The sequence below is a fragment of the Oryx dammah genome, unplaced genomic scaffold (genome assembly GCF_014754425.2).
Source record: "Oryx dammah isolate SB20612 unplaced genomic scaffold, SCBI_Odam_1.1 HiC_scaffold_20, whole genome shotgun sequence".
NCBI lineage: Eukaryota > Metazoa > Chordata > Mammalia > Artiodactyla > Bovidae > Oryx > Oryx dammah.
This window is the reverse complement of record NW_024070204.1, coordinates 63,048,232-63,062,768: the sequence shown is the minus strand read 5'-3', so window position 1 is coordinate 63,062,768 and position 14,537 is coordinate 63,048,232.

Genomic DNA, 14,537 nt, shown 5'->3' with positions numbered 1-14,537 from the left:
GAAAGAAAGCTCTGGACCCAGTTGGAACACAAATTAAGAAGACCTCACATTGATTTTTCCCATCTCTCTTTGAAAAAACATTGGCTGCCATATTAATATCCTTCCCTTCAGCATCAGCTTTTCAGAGCCTCTGAAGATGGGGAATCCTGGCACATACTTCTTATCTTCTGAACCAAAGAGCCAGGCTGTCAGTACATCTAAGCAAATGATGACTACTCTCCTGCTGTGGAGAGCTGACAGCCCTTCTCTATGCATCTTCATCTGTGCTGCTGTCCCATTGAAAACTGATGGCTAATTTTAATAATGAAGCACTTTTCTTCTTGCATGATCAGGAAGATAAATTAAAATCATCCGACATGAGCCAAGCAACAAACAACACTGCAAATCAGAACTGAGTTCATGTGTTATTGGGCCAGTACCTGTCTTCCAAAAGGGCACCAAACTCAGAGGGAAGTAGCCTGGGGAGCTTTCTCACTCGACTGGGAAACGTCCTGTAATTGTGATGTTCTGTATGTTTAGGCTGTCATGGCTATCAGAATTTATGCTTCCAGGGGATTCTAGATGAAGCAAGCTATATTAAAGAGTTGGTCTTTAAACTTTAAGATTGGAACAAAAAAGCTGCTTTTAAGCACCATGCGTGTGTTAGTCGCTCAGTTGTATCTTCCTCTGTGCAACGCTATGGCCCGTAGCCCGCCAGGCTCCTCTGTCCATGGAATCCTCCAGGCAAGCATACTGGAGTGGATTGCCATTTCCTTCTCCAGGGGATCTTCCTGACCCAGGGATTGAACTGGTATCTCATGTCTCCTGTACTGCTGGAGGGTTCTTTACTGCTGAGCCACCAGAGCAGCCCCTTTAAGTACCATCCTCCCACTCAACTCTCTATAACTTTCTGATGATGAGCAGCATTTATGAAAATAAAAAATGTAGGTTTGCAACTCTGCCCAGAGGTTGTCAACTGGAATTCTGTTGGATCGGAATAGGCAAAGGAATTCTCAAAACCCATTTTTTTCCCTCATGAGAGACATCCTACTTCAGTCCTTTTGGTATGAGTCAGGATGAATATCTAGACCGGCACCCACCTCCTGAATGACAGAGAAAAAGACATGTGAAACAGACAAATGTGATACCAGACCGAAGGAACCGGAATGAGAATGCGCGCTCTTTCTAATGTAATGCTTCGTTTCTGTGTTTTGAAGTGGTGTCATGGATTTTTACTGGCCAAGAGGGGCCAAAAGTATAGAAAGTATAGCTCAAGCTCTTTTTAAAAGAAACATTCCCAGCTTTGTCAAGTGTCTGGTGAGGGTGTGGAGGGGTGAGTCAGCACATATTTTCCACGTGCAGGTCCAGTATAGAGGGAGATGTGGAAATGCAAGATAAGATTTGCCTCGGCAGGATTTTTACATTATAACTTCTTGGAGCTGAAAGACCTTCTATTCTTCCACTCACATTTTATAGATGAGGAAACTGAGGTCTGGGGAAATTGTGAATTACCTGAGGTCCATGGGCAGACTTCTTTACAAAGAGTGCAGCTTGGGTGAACTCTAAGTCTGGAAAGGTTCTGGGGAGAGGAAGTGGGTCTCTGAGGCACAGTGGTGTTAACTCCTGTAGCCCTGAAGGTCTGAAGCGTGTATCTTGGGGCTGTATTTCTGAACTGGCTTGGGGTTTTGAATACAGAGAATTTATTCACAGCACCTTTTTCAAATCACTCCACACCAAGACCACGGCGGCAGACAGCAAAGGGGAAACAAAGAGAGAGGTGATTGCCATACCACAGAAACAATAGCAGTGATGCTAATTGAGGTCCAGACTTGCTACCTCCCAAAGGGTTCTATTTCCTACACTTGAAGTTCTTTTCTGACCTCAGAAACCTCCAGCCTCTTAATCTGACTACATTTGGATGAACAGCTCAGGGAAGGAGGCTGAAGCAGTACATATTCAAGCAATGATTACAGTCCTGTATGTGTAGAAGAGGAGGGCACTGTCACGGGAATTTGGGGGGACAAATGAATCCCCTCCCACTAACACGATAGTCGTCGGAATTGCTATTTTACCAAAGGTTGTGCTTTCATTTAGTTGGTTTAGAAATAAAGAAAATGATGCTTTTTATAAAAGTAGTTACAGCCTTTGGATCTGTTTGGTCTATAGATTGTTGTTGTTTAGTCACTAAGTGGTATCAGACTGTTGTGACTTCAGGGACTCTTTGCCAGGCTCCTCTGACCATGGGATTTTCCAGGCAAGAATACTAGAGTGGTTTGCCATTTCCTTCTCTAGGGGATCTTCCTGACCCAGGGATCAAACTTGCATCACTTGTGTCTCCTGCATTGGCAAGCGGATTCTTTACCACTGAGCCACCTGGGAAGCCCTTATAGGTCTATAGGTACATAAACTTTTAAAATAGCACTAATTAACCTGGAAAATTGAATTAGTAAGGGTGGCTTTCCATCTACTCATTGTCATAGGATTTTCAAACTTACAAAATTTGCTTTCGAGAATTTTCCTTGAAATATGCAAAATTTAGCTAAACTATGATTAACTGTCACTATTTCTATCAATACGATAGCAACTTATCGTAATTATGTGTGCTAAGTTGCTTCAGTCGTGTCCGACTGTTTGCAACCCTATGGACTGTAGCCCACGAGGCTCCTCTGTCCATGGGATTCTCCAGGCAAGAATACTGGCGTGGGTTGCCGTGCTCTCCTCCAGGGGATCTTCCCCACCCAGGGATCGAACCTGAGTGTCTCCTGCATTGGCAGGTGGATTCTTTACCTCCAGCACCACCTGGGAAGCATGGGCTTTCCCAGTTCCTATAGCTTGTATTCAAAATTCAGTTCTCTCCCCACTGAAAACTTGAACCAGTCCTTACTCTCCAGTTCTCCATTCTTACGGCTTGACTTCACTTCTGAAAGTAAACTACCTCCATGCAAACACAAGTCCGAAAAAGCTCTTTTTTAGAAAGAAGAAAATAGGTCTAAGACATTTCCCACATTTCTTTCAAACTGCCCCACCCCACCCCCACTGGCCTCTCCCATACCCTTCATTTAGCAGTTCAGTTTCAGTCTTTTACAATTTTTCTTAATTCTGACATCCTGTATGGCTTACAACCATCTTATTTAGTCCAGATTTTTAGCCTAGTTTTCTTATTCAAGCCTAGTGTACTGATGCCTCCAATCCTTTCAAATCCATAGCTATAAAAATGCCTCAATTCTCCTCTGAATTCAAATGCCCACTAATTTCAGTGGATTTAGCCCAGGATAAGGTGAGGATAGCATTGTGTCTTTAATTAGGCACTTTTCAAATCTCCTGTGGTATGTAGAGTTTGAATTACTAAATTATGCCAAAAGCATTTCATGTGAGGGGGGTGTGAAGATTAAGAAGTCGTGGTTTCTAAACCGCTTTAAAAATCTAGATATGCAAGGTCTTTTGCAAACATACGGCAATGCCTCTAGTAACAGACATTGCCTCAGCCCACAGGATAAATTCTCTTTGGGGAAAATGTCTTGGCCCGCTAAGCCTGGAGAGGGTAAACATACTGCAGAACTCCACACTGCGATAGCACAGGCTTCAGCAACCCATTCATTCACCCATTCAAAGACACTCATTAGATACTTAGCATACGTCAGTAACTGCACTAGCACCTGCAGAGTGAAGGCATCAGTCACCTCTTGGTTGCTCAGATACCAGGATGTGCATATGCATGTATTTGACAGGGTTGAACAGTACACAATTACTACATATCTTAAGGAGGAAGCAAAGTGCTAGGAAGGTTTAGAAGAAGGAAGATGCTAACTGGAAGATTCAGAAAGGCATCACAGAGGAGGTGATCTTTGGATGAAGCTTGAAGGGAAAGCAGAATCTTATTTAATACGTTTTTAAATTTTGAAATGTTTTGTTGTTGTCCAGTCGCTCAGTCGTGTCCGACTCTTTGTGACCCCATGGACTGCAGCACACCAGACTTCCCTGTCCTTCCCCATCTCCCGGAGATTGCTCAGACTCATGTCCATTGAGTCGGTGATGCCATCCAACTATCTCATCCTCTGTCGTCCCTTTCTCCTCCTGCCTTCAATCTTTCCCGGCATCAGGGTCTTTTTCAATGAGTCAGTTCTTCGTATCAGGTGGCCAAAGTATTAGACTTATGGTTTTGTTGGGGGGGGGTGGGAATCACAGAGAAATGCCCTTGTTATCACACTATGTCAGGGAGTACCCCAAATCCACAGAACATCATAGCCAAGAAATAAGTTTAGATATATACACAGTTTTTAAAATGTTAGAGCCTTGCATGTATTTCTCACTTGGTTTCCCCCATTCTTAACACCTCGCATTCCCACAGAACACTTGTTAAAAGTAAAACCAACATTGATGCATTACTGTTAACCATACTCCACCCTTTGGGGGCATCGCCAGTTTTCCCACGGAGGTTCTTTCGCTGCTCCAGGATCCCTTCCTTGCGTTTGGTTGTGATGGCTCTTCAGACTCCTCTGGCCTACGACAGGTTCTCAGTCTTGGGTTGTCTTCATGACCTTGACAGTCTTGAGCAGTGGCCACGTAACCCAAAGCATGTCCCCCAATCTGGATTTGTGTGACGTTTTTCTCATGGTTAGGCTAGACTGTGGGTTTGCGGGGAATCACACAGAAGTGCCCTTGTTATCACACTATGTCAGGGAGTACCCGATATCCACAAGACATCGCAGCCAAGAAGGAGAATTTTAATGAGGGAAGTTGACCCACTGGTGAAAAGGGTCTGTGTGAGCAAAGTGTGTTTGTGGACTTGTGAGCAGTCCCGGTGGGCTGACAGGTAGAGTACTCACAAGGGAGCAGAGGGCGATAAGGTGAGCGTTGCACCAACCGCTTTTAAAAGATCTTGTGGAAACTAACTTTTTCAAAGCTTAGGACTTTGTGGTAAAGTGCTTGGGTGGATATTGCAGCCCCCAGTATTAAAAGGTAAGAAAACTGAGGCTCAAGCATTTAAGAGGATCGCAGAAGGCTACACGAACAGAGGCAGAGGCAGGCCTTAGGCACCAGTCTGATTCCCACCCCAGGGTTCTTTGTTCTTCATCTTGGTCTCTGTTCCCCGGGAAAGGCCCATGGATTAACTGTTGGGAGTGATGAAACAGTATATGTGAGTCTGACAAATCTATTAAGGCTGGACCCCCCATGTGAAAGTGAAAGTGAAAGTGTTAGTTGCTCAGTCATGTCCGACTCTTTGTGACCACATGGACTGTAGACCGCCAGGCTCCTCTGTCCCTGGGATTGTCCAGGCAAGAATCCTAGAGTAGTTAGCCACTCCCTTCTCCAGGGGATCTTCCCAACCCACAATGGAACCCAGGTCTCTTGCTCTGCAGGCAGATTTTTTACCGTCTGAACCCTCAGGGAAGCCCCCCAACCCCCATGCTGTACCCCACTGTCCATCTACACTCTGCTCACAAAAGCAGAGCAAAGTCAGCTCTTCTTTTGAAGAGATGAAAGCTCTTCCATGCAGATCTGAGGAAGTCTCCAGTGTGCTACTTCATTTGGTGTTTGCCGCAGTATCCATCCAGAAAGGGATTGTGCCACCGAGGTTCTAAGGGTGGAGAATCTACCACGTCATTCCTACTGGCAAATGTTCGTCCATGCGTTCCGTGAATGACTGGGGAAATAGAAGGAGCACAGCAGTCTTTTGGCCACTGGAAGTGAACTGTGTGTCTTGGTTGACTCAGGTACAGATTGAGGGGACAATGTGAAAGACCAGAGGAGTTTCTCTTCCTTTCTTTCTCACTGAACTGTGGGACTGGCCCCTTAATATGTCAGAAAGGGAGCTAAAATTGGCTAATAGAAAGTTTCCTTATCCCACCTTTTTTAGATTTAACATTTACTTCTTTATTTCACAAAGATGTATCATGAACTCACCATGAATCTGGGTTTGTTAGGCAACAGAAATGTAAGATAGACAATATTAATACGTCGTCTTGCTTTCAAGAAGCTCACCACCAGGGAAAAGAGTAAGAAGAAAACTTAGTGGGAAAGAGAGTAATTAACTGTCTGGGCTTCATAGGAGAGGTGGTGCTGGAACTGGGTCTTGTAGGAGTGTAAGGGGTGGAAACCAGCACACGCAAATTCATGGTAGAGAGCAGCGGCATGCGTGCCTGGGGGAGTAAGAGCATTTGGTCTTGCTGGGGCACAACCCGAGGTGCTCCAAGCCTCCATCCAGAGCCATCCTCTGGGGGTGAGGGTGGGCAGAGACCTCCAAAAAAGAGCCCTCTGGCGTTCTACCTTCTATGATACTGTCCTTTAGACACCCGAGCGCTGGGCTCTTCGGGATTTTTGCCTGACTTCCCATTATTGCAACTCCATCTTGGAAGTGCATAGCTATCTATAATGCCTAATCCCTTAAAATGTGTTGAAAGCATAACAGCATTTGGTCTGTGATCAGCAACAGACTCTCTTGCAACTAATTTTTACGCAGCTCAAGACTGAGTGGAAACATCCCACTGTACTTAAATTAATGCAGGGTTCCTGTAAAACTGCAGGGTTTTGTGTGTGGCGGGGGGGAGGTTATCTGTTGATCTTTGATATTCACTTGTTCACAGAGCTCTGTCATTATACTGTGTCACATGGCTCCGTTATAGTTTCCAAAGCCATTAAATGCTAAAGAAAACAGGATTTTTCCAGCTCTGATCTCATTATATGTACAAATTCCAAGAGCAGCCTCCCAGAAAATAAAAGTTTTTATACAACAGAGTGGATGTGTTCATGAAAGATATATTGTTTATTTTCTTGGCACAGAGTTAACTCTAAAATAAGATTACTTAATTGAAGAAAACATTTCCTGACATGCTGAGAAGCAACATTTGAACCAAATCTCCTCTCTCTTAGATTAAGTCTAGGGTGGATATGTTCTAGGCTATTTAATCCATGTGAATCTCAAATAAAATCATTTTAACTACTGAAGCATTTAGTTGGTAAGGCAAAATGTAACTCAACACTGTAGGCAACAGCTTGTAATCAATTATAATTTTTAGTTGGGGAAGTTCCTGGGGTTTATTGTTACAGTAGTAATTTATTTATTTATTTATTGGCACAAAAATTTTCTTAAATCTGGAAGCATTCAATTCAATTTTTCATTGCACGGGCTGCTTCTGGCTTTGGTTTGCAGGGTAACTCAGCTCATTTTCTTGGTTCTGTTTGCTATTTTTAGGACTTTGGGAGCAGCATCATAGTATATAATATTACCTATTATATATTACACTATAGTTATATCTAGCATGACATATAGTCTGTATATGTATTATATAACATCTATAATATATAACATTATATATTATTTATAGTAACATATAATATTATATATTATACATAGTCATATTCACACTATTAAAACTATTCTGTATATATGTGGCTGAGGCAGCTAGTTGCTAACTAAAATGCCTTTTCCCTTTGGGCACATGGCTGCCCACTAGAACAGATTTATGATCATACTTGGAGTTGGGTAAGGGCATATTCTCATCTGCAGAACGTGAACAGAACGTGATACTGGCTGCCTCTTCTAGGGCCAGGCTTTCCATGTGAAATAGATCTCCTCCATACCCACCTCCCCTTTTTTTGTAGATTTTTGTTTTTTTGATGTGGACCATTTTAAAAGTCTTTATTGAATTTGTTACAACATTGCTTTGGGTTTTTTTTTTTTTTTTTTTTGACCTTGAGGCATGTAGGATCTTAGCTGCCTGACTAGGGATCAAACTCCCACCTCCTGCATTGGAATGCAAAGTCTTAACCACTAAACCACCAGGGAAGTCCCCCTCATACCCTTCTGCTGGAGTTTGGATGTGGAGACTCAGCTTCCCCAGCTGGTAAAGACAATGCCCTAGGATGGTGGTACAACACAGTGAAAGGAACTTGGGACCCTGTTCGCATGGAGCGGAGCTGTGCTGCCCATCTGGATTGCTCACCTTTGAACTGAGAGGGAAATAAACTCCCTGATTTTTTAAGCCATTGCATCAATCAGGGTTCATTCGGAGAAACAAAAACACAAGGAAATATAATGTGATAAGGGATCTGTTACAGAGATTTTTATCTTAAGCAATTGGGGTAGCTGGTGGAACAGTTTCTGTTAGACTTGGCTCTGTGACTGACGCTAGAAATCGAAGTCTGCGGGGCAGGCAGTGGGGAGGGAAGGTGGGGGCAAAACAGGGTAGAGCAAGAATAAAGCGGAACCCATCAGCACCGGCTGGAGCTGTGGCTGTTCCTGCTCTCGATGATACGAGCGTCTTTCAGAAGAAGCTGACATGCTTCATCACAGACCTAACACGCACCGACTCAGGAGTCAGAGAAGCCAAAGGCAAAGGCAGGAGAAGGAGAAGTAGCTCAGGCCGGACTCCCACATCACACCATCAGGGTGGACCAGGAGATCAGCAACAGCAGCTGCCACTTCTCTTCGGCCTTCCAAATCTCACGTGAGAATCTCTCTTGTGATGCATTCTAACTGGAGACATACAGGCAGTAACATTCTGGGAAATAGAATTCAGCCTAGCTACGCTGAACATAAGGCCACCACAGTCAACCCTTGTCAGCTTACATTATCCACGGTTGCTTAAACCATATTTTATCTCCAAAACCATGATACAGTTGTGCTTCAGCCAGATGGGATACAACCATCACACATACAACCAAAAAAACACAGTGACTCTTTCCCCAGAAGAGGATACAAAGTCAGTTGTTTTGATTTTTGATGTTAATTTTTCTTCTAACTGATTCACAATCTCTGTGCTTTGAATATTTGTATAAAGCTAGTTACTATATAAAACTTTTTGGGTTAGGTGATATGGGGATTAGAAGGGAAAGAAAACAAAAATTGTTGGTTAATATATATAATGTATAAAAATATAAATATTAAAATGAGAAAGAAACTCTGACCGTCCTCATTCACACAATGGTCCCATGATCACTGCTGGCATACAGCATTCCTTTCTTCTACCACCCATTCCCTTTACCCTAAGCAAGCACTTCAGTTGCTTATGGTTCCTTTCCTGATGGGAGGACTCAAATATACACTCTTCAAGGGTCTGGGTTATTCGTGATCCTGCCTCAATTGGGTTGTTGTAGTTTTCCATTGACTTTAACTCTAGGAAATAGAGATAGTAAGAGGTGGCCCAGAGAATCTCCTGCACTCCAGATCTATTGTTCCTTAGCCCTCTTGGGTAGTAATTCCAATTTCCCCATGATTATCAGGGTCAATTCCCACAGCTAGTACCAGATCCTCTTCTCTGCTCATTGATTCATTGGCGTGAACAGTATGCAGGTGGCAACCTCAGCTTCCAGTTCAGTGGAATCGTTGCCGTATCCCTTGGTGGAAGCATTTTCCACCTCTAGTTCCTTTTGAAGCTAACATTTTTAAACCAGCAGAGTCAGTTGCAGGGATGGGAATAAAAAATGTTGCTATGTTGCTAGTGAATCACTAGAGGGTAATTAGTGATAAGAGTCAACTCCATGTCCTCCCCTTGATTCCCACACCCATAAGTCCAGGCTATAGGAGAAAACCCACCATATATTGGACATCAGTTTGATGCATATCCTAGAGGACATTGCCCTAGCCCTCCAAGGCATTGTCACCTAACTGGCACCCAAATGAGTTTTCAAAAGGCTATTCCATTATTATATCAAGTCAGCTGCTTTAAGATGATGGGGAGCATGAATTTTATGGGCATGGGCCCACTATTGCAACTTCTTTGCTGTAAAATGAATTCCTTTCAGAAACAATGCTGTTTTTAGAATACCATGATAGTGGATGGGCATTCTATAAGTCTAAATGGATAATTGTTTAGGAAGAAACATGGCAGACAAGGAAGGCAGGAATTGAAAGCCTCCATTCCAGTAAGAACAAAGTTCTGCCCCTTTTATTTTGAAAATAATCCAATATAATCAATTTGTTACCAAGCGGCTGGCTAATCCCCTGGGGAATGTGCCATATTAGGAATGCAAAGCCTATTGGGAGTTTGGGCACTCAGCAGTGGCTGTAGCCAGATCAGCCTAGACTGGAAGTTCATGTTGCTGAGTCCATGCATAACCTTTATCCCTACCACGGCCACTTTGTTCATGAGCCCACTGGGGAAAGCCAAGAGTAGATAGAGAAGGATGCTGATTGATTTCCACAGAAGGGTCTGCCTCTCCCCCTGAGGTCACCTTTCTGTAAGCATCCACATGAGACACAAATATCTCACACTCCATGCTCATTCAGAGAAGTTATCCACATACTGTTTCCTTGTCCTTAACTCCAATTTTTAATCATGTTCCGTCCAAGTCCCTGACCATTCAGTCCCACCACTAGCCATAACCCATGAATCCCTGTGATCTTACCTCTGCCCATCTCTCCTTCCAGCTATAGCAGGTGGTACTTGCTGAGCTGTTAACCTAGGAGAGCTAACTTTGGCTATTTCCGAAGGATTCCCCACACTCCTGGGAAAGTCTTAGCGAAAAATGGTTTCCAGGTTGCTTTGGTTTATAAACACTGATCTTGAATACTGCAGCACTTACATACACACTGTAACACAGTCTTACACATGGTAGTGCAATGGATGGATAACCTGGACCATGCTACTGCTGAGCCTGTTAGCAAGTATCCTGATGCAGAAGAAGTTCACACATCTGCTCAGCAGCTGAGATTGCTTAGCACATGACCACTTATATCCAACAAGACTGTATGGATCAGCTACTATGTACCCAGTTCCTATTCCACAGTAACCTTTTTATACCATTGTTGAGCTAAGCTAATTTTAAGGACACATGACATTAATTACATAACATTACATTTATTTCTTGTTCAGGTTAAGCTCATGTGTATATCCAAGCCTGGAGTCGTAACTACTGCCTCAGAAGTGCTCAAAAGGGAAAAAAGGAATTTATTGTTTCCTACTAATTAAATATATAGATTGCTGAACTGATATACTATTAAGCTCTGGGAGGTTAAAGCCCATTTCTGACATTAGTCTTTTTTTTTTACATAAAGGGATTAGTTCTATATTTATCTGTTTATGGCTGTGCTGGGTCCTCATTGCTGTGTGCAGGCTTTCTCTAATTGCCAAGAGCAGGGGCTACTCTTGTTGCGGTGTGTGGGCTTCTCCCAGTGGCTTCTCTTGTTGCAGAGCGCGGGCTGTAGGTGCTCAGGCTCAGCAGTTGTGGGTCATGGGCTCAGTTGCCCTGTGGCATGTGAGATCTTTCCAGACCAGGGATCAAACCAGCATCCCCTGCTTTGCAAAGGGGATTCTTAACCGCTGGACCACTAGGGAAGCCCCTGACATTGGTCTTATTCAACACTCTCAAGCTTTCTTTGATGTTCAGCGCATGACAGAGCTTTATAAACAATCATTGAGAGAATGAATGAGTTGTTCACCAAGTTCATGTCAGAAATTTTCTGAGATACCTCAAGGAGCTGAACTATGGGCCCAGTTCAGTTCAGTTCAGTCACTCAGTCATGTCCGACTCTTTGCGACCCCATGAATCTCAGCACACCAGGCCTCCCCGTCCATCACCAACTCCCGGAGTTCACTCAGACTCACGTCCATTGAGTCAGTGATGCCATCCAGCCATCTCATCCTCTGTTGTCCCCTTCTCCTAATCCTTCCCAGCATCAGAGTCTTTTCCAATGAGTCAACTCTTCACATGAGGTGGCCAAAGTACTGGAACTTCAGCTTTAGCATCATTCCCTCCAAAGAAATCCCAGGGCTGATCTCCTTCAGAATGGACTGGTTGGATCTCCTTGCAGTCCAAGGGACTCTCAAGAGTCTTCTCCAACACCACAGTTCAAAAGCATCAATTCTTCGGTGCTCAGCCTTCTTCACAGTTCAATTCTCACATCCATACATGACTACTGGAAAAACCATAGCCTTGACTAGACGGACCTTAGTCAGCAAAGTAATATCTCTGCTTTTGAACATGCTATCTAGGTTGGTCATAACTTTTCTTCCAAGGAATCTTTTAATTTCATGGCTGCAGTCACCATCTGCAGTGATTTTGGAGCCCAGAAAAATAAAGTCTGACACTGTTTCCACTGTTTCCCCATCTATTTGCCATGAAATGATGGGACTGGATGCCATGATCTTCGTTTTCTGAATGTTGAGCTTTAAGCCAACTTTTTCACTCTCCTCTTTTACTTTCATCAAGAGGCTGTTTAGTTCCTCTTCACTTTCTGCCATAAGGGTGGTGTCATCTGCATATCTGAGGTTATTGATATTTCTCCCAGCAATCTTGATTCCAGCTTGTGTTTCTTCCAGCCCAGCGTTTCTCATGATGTACTCTGCATATAAGTTAAATAAATAGGGTGACAATACACAGCCTTGACATACTCCTTTTGCTATTTGGAACCAGTCTGTTGGTCCATGTCCAGTTCTAACTGTTGCTTCCTGACCTGCATACAGATTTCTCAAGAGGCAGGTCAGGTGGTCTGGTATTCCCATCTCTTTCAGAATTTTTCACAGTTCATTGTGATCCACACAGTCAAAGGCTTTGGCATAGTCAATAAAGCAGAAATAGATGTTTTTCTGGAACTCTCTTGCTTTTTTGATGATCCAGCTAATGTTGGCAATTTGATCTCTGGTTCCTCTGCCTTTTCTAAAACCAGCTTGAACATCAGGAAGTTCATGGTTCGTGTATTGCTGAAGCCTGGCTTGGAAAATTTTGAGCATTACTTTACTAGCATGTGAGATGAGTGCAATTGTGCAGTAGTTTGAGCATTCTTTGGCATTGCCTTTCTTTGGGATTGGAATGAAAACTGACCTTTTCCAGTCCTGTGGCCACTCCTGAGTTTTCCAAATTTGCTGGCATATTGAGTGCAGCACTTTGACAGCATCATCTTTCAGGATTTGAAATAGCTCAAATTGGAATGCCATCACCTCCACTGGCTTTGTTTGTAGTGATGCTTTCTAAGGCCCACTTGACTTCACATTCCAGGATGTCTGGCTCTAGATTAGTGATCACATCATCATGATTATCTGGGTCATGAAGATCTTTTTTGTACAGTTCTTCCACCTCTTCTTAATATCTTCTGCTTCTGTTAGGTCCATACCATTTTTATCCTTTATTGAGCCCATCTTTGCATGAAATGTTCCCTTGGTATCTCTAATTTTCTTGAAGAGATCTCTAGTCTTTCCCATTCTGTTGTTTTCCTCTATTTCTTTGCATTGATCGCTGAAGAAGGCTTTCTTATCTCTTCTTGCTATTCTTTGGAACTCTGCATACAGATGCTTATATCTTTCCTTTTCTCCTTTGCTTTTCGCCTCTCTTCTTTTCACAGCTATTTGTAAGGCCTCCCCAGACAGCCATTTTGCTTTTTTGCATTTCTTTTCCATGGGGATGGTCTTGATCCCTGTCTCCTGTACAATGTCACAAACCTCATTCCATAGTTCATCAGGCACTCTATCTATCAGATCTAGGTCCTTAAATCTATTTCTCACTTCCACTGTATAATCATAAGGGATTTGATTGAGGTCATACCTGAATGGTCTAGCGGTTTTCCCTACTTTCTTCAATTTGAGTCTGAATTTGGTAATAAGGAGTTCATGATCTGAGCCACAGTCAGCTCCTGGTCTTGTTTTTGTTGACTGTATAGAGCTTCTCCATCCTTGGCTGCAAAGAATATAATCAGTCTGATTTCGGTGTTGACCATCTGGTGATGTCCATGTGTAGAGTCTTCTCTTGTGTTGTTGGAAGAGGGTGTTTGCTATGACCAGTGCATTTTCTTGGCAAAACTCTATTAGTCTTTGCCCTGCTTCATTCCGTATTCCAAGGCCAAATTTGCCTGTTACTCCAGGTGTTTCTTGACTTCCTACTTTTGCATTCCAGTCCCCTATAATGAAAAGGACTTCTTTTTTGGGTGTTAGTTCTAAAAGGTCTTGTAGGTTTTCATAGAACCGTTCAACTTCAGCTTCTTCAGTGTTACTGGTTGGGACATAGACTTGGATTACCGTGATATTAAATGGTTTGCCTTGGAGACGAACAGAGATCATTCTGTCATTTTTGAGACTGCATCCAAGTACTGCATTTCAGACTCTTTTGTTGACCATGATGGCTACTCCATTTCTTCTGAGGGATTCCTGCCCGCAGTAGTAGATATAATGGTCATCTGAGTTAAATTCACCCATTCCAGTCCATTTTAGTTCACCGATTCCTAGAATGTCGACGTTCACTCTTGCCTTCTCCTGTTTGACCACTTCCAATTTGCCTTGATTCATGGACCTGACGTTCCAGGTTCCTATGCAATATGCTCTTTACAGCCTCGGACCTTGCTTCTATCACCAGTCACATCCACAGCTGGGTATTGTTTTTGCTTTTCCTCTGGGCCCAGAGGGAGTATGAAAGAAAAGTGAAAGTATTTTTTAGTCACTCAGTTGTTTCTGACTCTTTGCGACCCCATAGGACTGTAGCCTGCCAGGTTCCTCTGCCCATAGACTTCTCCAGGTAAGAATACTGGAGTGGGTATCCATTTCCTTCTCCGGGGATCATCCTGACCCAGGGATTGAACCCTGGTCTCCTGCATTGCAGGCAGATTCATTACCATCTGAGCCACTAGGGAA